The sequence below is a fragment of the Phoenix dactylifera genome, unplaced genomic scaffold (assembly GCF_009389715.1).
Source record: "Phoenix dactylifera cultivar Barhee BC4 unplaced genomic scaffold, palm_55x_up_171113_PBpolish2nd_filt_p 000580F, whole genome shotgun sequence".
Classification (NCBI taxonomy): Eukaryota; Viridiplantae; Streptophyta; class Magnoliopsida; order Arecales; family Arecaceae; genus Phoenix; species Phoenix dactylifera.
The window spans coordinates 263,705-269,704 of NW_024067981.1; the positions used below are offsets into that span (position 1 = coordinate 263,705).

Below are 6,000 nucleotides of genomic sequence, written 5' to 3' on the forward strand. Positions count from 1 at the left end.
TTATCAAAAACTTCAGATTTTCTTTTCGAAAAATAAACCCATATTTTCCTACTAAAATCATCTATGAAAGTGAGAAAATACCAACCAATTTTTTTCCAATGGATGGAGTATTCATTGGACCATACACATCAGAATGCAATAGTTCTAGCGGTTTTAAAGCACATTATTTATTTCCTCCTAAAACTGGTCTTCTATGTTGCTTTCGAAAATTATATCCCTTACAAAATTGTTTAGAATGTTCTATCATAGGTAGGCCCTTAGGCCCTTTACCATATTTCTTTGAGCAAGCAACTTCAGACTCTGAAAGTTTTGAACCAAATCTAAGATGCCAAACCATGACTCATCTTTTGCATTAGCACTCCAGCAAAGATAAATATCACTCTTAACTTCTACTGGAAACATATGACTTTTTGATAGTGGAGCTTTTAGAATGAAGTTACCTCTGTCATCGTAGATGGCATTGTGCTTATCATCCAACTGCATATCATAACCTATTTCAATAAGTTGTAAATTAGTCTTCATGGCAAGGACAAAAAATGCAACAGAACTGTACTTCAGTTGAATAAGAATTCTCCCTTTACCTATTGCCGGTACCATACTGTCATCTGCAAATCTGACTACAGTCAGCACCAATTCATCCAAATCAACAAACAACTCCTTGTTTTCAGTCATATGGCTGGTGCAGCCTGTGTCAAGAAACCAAATGTCTTTGCCTGCATCTTCCTCTTTTAAAGAAACCATAAGGAGAGTGTGACATTTTGCATCATCTGCTTCTTGTACAAAACGAGCTTGTTCTCCAGACTAATTGTCTTTTCTGAATCTGAACTCAGATGCATAATGCCCATAACGATAACAATTTATAGCATTTAACATGTAACTTGTCATACCTTCCTCGCCATTGTTCACATCCTTTTTGTGAGGTTTGTTGGCTTGAATCAAGTTGGTGACCATCTGAATGGTGAGACTCATTCCTGCCATTTACTGTACCATAACCATGAGTGCTTCTATATATGTCCTCTAGAATTACCTCGCTGGCTTCTACCATGGCCTCTGCTATGACCTTTCGTAGCACCAATATCTCTATCACTTGATTGGTTTCTCTACGCCTTTCTCATTCAACTGATGCTCATGAGCTTCTAGTGATTCTGTTAACTTGTCGACTGTCATTGTGGATAGTCCTTCGACTCTTCAATTGCCACGATAATGTGTTCGAATCTTGTTGTAATGTTAGCAAGATCTTTTCCACCATGGCAAGTTCTTCAATCTTGTCTCCATTTGCTCTCATTTGATTTGTCAAGGCCAATACTCGAGATACATAAGCATAAATAGTTTCAGTATTTTCCACTTGCAAAAGCTTAAATTGACATCTCAAAGTTTGAAGTCTCACTTTTTTGACCTTCTTGGATTTTTTTATAGGATTTTAAAATATCACATGCTTGCTTTGCCGTAGTTTCCCCAGAGATCTTCTCAAGTAGCGTGTCATCGACACCTCGATGAATGAAAATAATGCCTTCTTATCTTTCTTTTTGTTCTCTCAGGGGGCTTGTTGCTGGGCGTTGGTTGGATTCTCCCCAACTTCAGCAACTCTCAACTTCCACAACATCAAGTATTTCTTGATAACCAAAGAGTATCTTCATCTAGATACTCTAATTATCAACATTTTTTTTTAGGAAAATAGGGAGGTAGAAGACCACCCAAAGTTTGTTCAAACGAAATATTTACAAATCAACTACAAGCTGAATGATTGACAACTCATAGAAGAAAGAACCTAAAGCAAGGAACCAGATTGATAAGATATTAGGTAGCAGAGAGGCTAGAGGTTATCTTCCTAACCAAGTAGGAGGTTGTGGAAGTAATCCACCCAAAGCCACCGAGGCAATCGAGCGCCTCTTATTGAGGAATAGGAGGTTGTGGTCACAGAGGGTAAACCAATCATTGACAAAAGTAATCCACCCAAAGCCACCGAGGCAATCGAGCGCCTCTTATTGAGGAATAGCCTGGCGTTTCTCTCCTTCCACACACCCATACAAAAGCAGCATACAACATAAGAATTAGAGGTCGCACCTTTAAAAATTTTTTTATTGAGCCATTTTAAACAAAGAAAGTAAGAGAAGCTTGTGGATGAAGTACTCCTAGAGCTAGGCATATAGTCTTCCAAATCGAAGAGAATAAATGACAGGAGGAGAATAAATGGTCGGTCATCTCTAGAGCTTGGTTGAAATCACGCACCCACCAAGGTTCTTTCCGAGCCTTCTGCCAATTAGATCTCGTGTTCGGTTTCTTTTTCCAACAGATCCATAAGAAATATTTGATTTTAAGAGGAATAGGCAAGCACCAGAGTGAGGAAGCAAAGCTGCATTTCACCGCTCTCAAGTTGAGGAATTGATATAGGGATGAAGAGGAAAAGGTCCCTTTGCTGTTGGCCTGCCACAGAACGATGATCCTCCTCCTGAATCCTGATTAAGAGTAACAGATGCCAAAAGAGAGGAGAGCTGAGTGAATTGAGCACGGACCGCAGTAGGAACAACTTCAGGCAATCTAATTCTCCAAGTTGAAGTTCTGTAGTGGAAAAACCTTGCCCCAGTGCCTTGTTTTCTCCTGATCAAGACATAGAGGTCCGGGAAAATCTGCCTTCCAGAAGAGTGCACCATGACCTATAGCGGACCCGGTTCCAGAAAGATAGAAGCACACCTCTAACCTTTTTCCAAAGGCTTGAGCACCTTTGCAAAGTCTTCCAATTTGGGGAGAGCTTGACTCTTCTGTGATAGGCAAAAAGAATTTGTTTCTTCCATAGCCTCAGATCAGGAGAGAGCAATCTCCAGCCCCATTTGGATAAGAGAGACAAGTTAAGTTGCTGGAGATTTTTCACCCCCAGTCTGCCCTCCTCCTTGAGCATGCAAACAGATGGCCAATTCATCTTGCAAGATAGCCCCCCTCCATTGGCCGGGCCAGACCACAGAAAAGATCTTCTGTACCTGTCAATCCTCTTAGAGACCCAAACTGGTACCTTCTTAAAAGAGATAAATAATAGAGAGGAAGTGAAGTGAGGACCGAGTTCATAAGAATGAGCCTTCCTGCAAAAGAGAGAATTTTGCCTTTCCACATGGCCAGCCTAGATGCCACCCTCTGCAGCAAGTTGATTGAGAGGCCTGAAACCAGCTCAAAACTGTAGAGGATGATCTTCAAAGCAGCAATGTATTCTCTTTTGGCCTTAGCAAAAATGAGGGTGTCGTCAGTATATTGGAGAATCTTTGTGCTGCCTCTAACCCATTGGTTTCCTAGTCCTCAAAAAGCCCTTCTGACGTCTCAGAGCCCATCCATTCCACCGAGGGGATCTAATTGAGTTTCTTTCAGAAGTTAGCAGATTTATCGATGTTGGGGGAAAAACCCCAAAATCATACCACTATGGAGGCGCTCGGCCAAAAAGCGCCGACCAGAAAGGAGCTCGGCCAAAAAGCGCCGACCAGAAAGGAGCCCAACCAGAGGGGCGCTCGACCAGAGAGAGCGCCAATCTGAAAAGATGCTTGGCCCAAAAGTGCCGACCGGAGCGCCAAGAGGCGCTCGGACCAACCAACGTCCCAAAGTAGGGATGTTCGCCTAGAAAGAGCCGACCAGGAAGACGCTCGACTAAAGGGCGCCGACCAGAGAGAGCGCCAAGAGGCGCCCAATCAAAATAACCAAGTAGAGATGCTCGGATAGGAACAACCGACCAACGGACGCCGACCAGAGAAGCGCTCAACTAGAAAGCGCTGACTAGAGAGCGCCAAATAGAGGTGCTCGGCTAGAAGGTGCTCGCCCAAAGGGCGCCGACCAGGAGTACTTGAAGCAACCCCGCCACAGGGCGCCCCATTGGGCGACCAGCTCGGCTCGGCACCCTTGCCGAGCCGATGCCTTAACCAAATGTTCAACCTCCGCCTAAAGTCCAAGGGACTTGACAACTCCTACGGCTTGCGACCTGCCACTATCTCCAAGCCATCAAGGCATAAGATCTCCGCAGGCGTTCGGCACGACCTGCCATTAATGCATGAGACTCCCTCAAGTCTCCGATGCACTCAGGCATTTAATGAACACGGCCCAAGACGATCTCCGGATCACTGAACCATCAGAGCGTATGGCTCTACCTGGCCGCCGGTTCATTCGGTAATAAATGCACTTACCATCCACAGACCCCAGGCCCGCTACGGCCGGCGGTTCAACCACTCCAACAGGTCCGATCGACCGTGACAACTCCCTGGTTTCGGTCTGATTCGGCCCCGTTCTCCACTATGCCATAAATGGGCCAAATCGTGCCCAATTATCACAGACAGGAACAAATCCCCCGGTTACCTCCCAGGTAACGTAATCCCCTCCTATAAAAGGGAACCTGGGAGAACCAAGGGGAAGAGGACAACAAAAAAACGAAAACAGATCCCCGGGACTGAACCCGCCGGGAAGCACAGACACAAGGGAGGACATCATCCTCTTCGTCTTCTTTATCTTATCCAAATGTTCTTGCTGTCTTCTCCAGATACTCTCTTCCCTGCTCTCTCCACATATTGGCCCCCTCTGACTTAAGCATCGGAGGGCCGGCGCCGGGGAGCCCGGCCACCGGCTTTTTGCAGGACTTACACCCCTCTAGGAGGACGTCACCGGCCGGCGCGCCGCCGTCCGCCCTTCCGGTAGCGGAGCTCCTCCTCCCCCTGTCCTGGCTTCGTGGTAGCCCCCGGGTCCAATTTCCAGCAACAGTTGGCGCTAGAAGGAGGGACCGAGTTCGCTGCCATGAAGCTAAGAAGCAAAGGGGCTTCCAACGCCTCTCGACGTCCACCACCTAGTCCTGAGCATTCCGTCCGAAACTCACCACCTCCGGCCGAGTCAACCCCTCAAGTCCGGCCGGAGCAGTTTGATGCCCTGGTGCAACAAGTGCAAGCCTTGGCTACCGCTGTCCAAAGCTTGCAACCCAGGGGCATCCCAACGGCACCGTCTCCTCCAGCTCCAGCTCAACCGGAGCCTCCTACAAGCGGACTTCCCCTTCGAGGCCAGGACTTCCAAGTCCAGGCCTCCCTCTGGAGAGAGCACCCAGCGAGAGGCTACGGAGGCTGGCCACAGCCTTCAGAAGCTGAGTCGGTTCCAGGGCAACCTGCGCTCGAACGAACCGCTGCAGCGATCCTCCAGAATGATGAACTCGACAAGAAGGTCGAGAAGTTGGAGCGCCAAATCCAGGCACTCCACGGGAGAAAATCAGGACGTGATAACGACTTCGAGTTCACTACGAAGTCTCCCTTCTCCCCGGAGATCGAAGATGAACCGGTTCCACCACGGTTCAAGATGCCCCAGGTGGAGCCCTACAACGGCAAGGCTGATCCCCTGGACCACCTGGAGAGTTACCGGGTCTTAATGGCCCTACAAGGAGCCTCGGAGGCCATGATGTGCAAAGCTTTCCCGGCGACACTCCGAGGGCCAGCCCGACTTTGGTTTACCGGGCTGAAGCCGAGTACTGTCTCTTCCTTTGAGCAGCTCGGCAGACAATTTGCTGGCAACTTTGCCGCCAGCCAGCCCCAACGGCGGACATCTGACTCCCTCCTTGACATCAAACAAAAGGAGGGAGAATCCTTCAAGGAGTACTTGGACCGGTTCACCGCCGCAACATGGGAGGTCCGGGAGCTTGACCAGTCAATCGCCATGTCAACATTGAAGACTGGAGCCCGGTCCTACAGATTCCTCTTCTCGATCGAGAAGAATTTCCCCACGGACCTCACCGAAATGTTCGCTCGGGCGCGGAAGTATGCCAAGGCAGAAGAGGCCGTGGCAGTTAGGCGGGGTGGAACCGAGCAGAACCCCAAGAAAAGACGCCGCGAGGAGCGCGGCCGACCCAGAAGCCCGTCTCCACGACGAGCTAAGAATCCGCCCCGCCCGAAGAGTCCACCCCGGTTGAGAGGACCGCCGCAGCAGAGGTCACTCCGCCCGAGGTTCCCACTGCAGGCCCGTGCACCTGAAGGGAGGTATGAAAAGTATACTCCCCTC

General features: G+C 48.5%; 1 long non-coding RNA gene across 1 annotated transcript; it reads right to left on the reverse strand.

Annotated features, from left to right (window-relative positions):
- Positions 1–321: 321 nt before the first annotated feature.
- Positions 322–3,397, reverse strand: LOC120106618. The gene is made up of 2 exons (XR_005508719.1): positions 582–3,397; positions 322–491 (listed from the first exon to the last, which is right to left on the reverse strand). It is a non-coding gene; the product is annotated as an uncharacterized LOC120106618 (long non-coding RNA).
- Between the last annotated feature and the right edge of the window lie 2,603 nt (positions 3,398–6,000).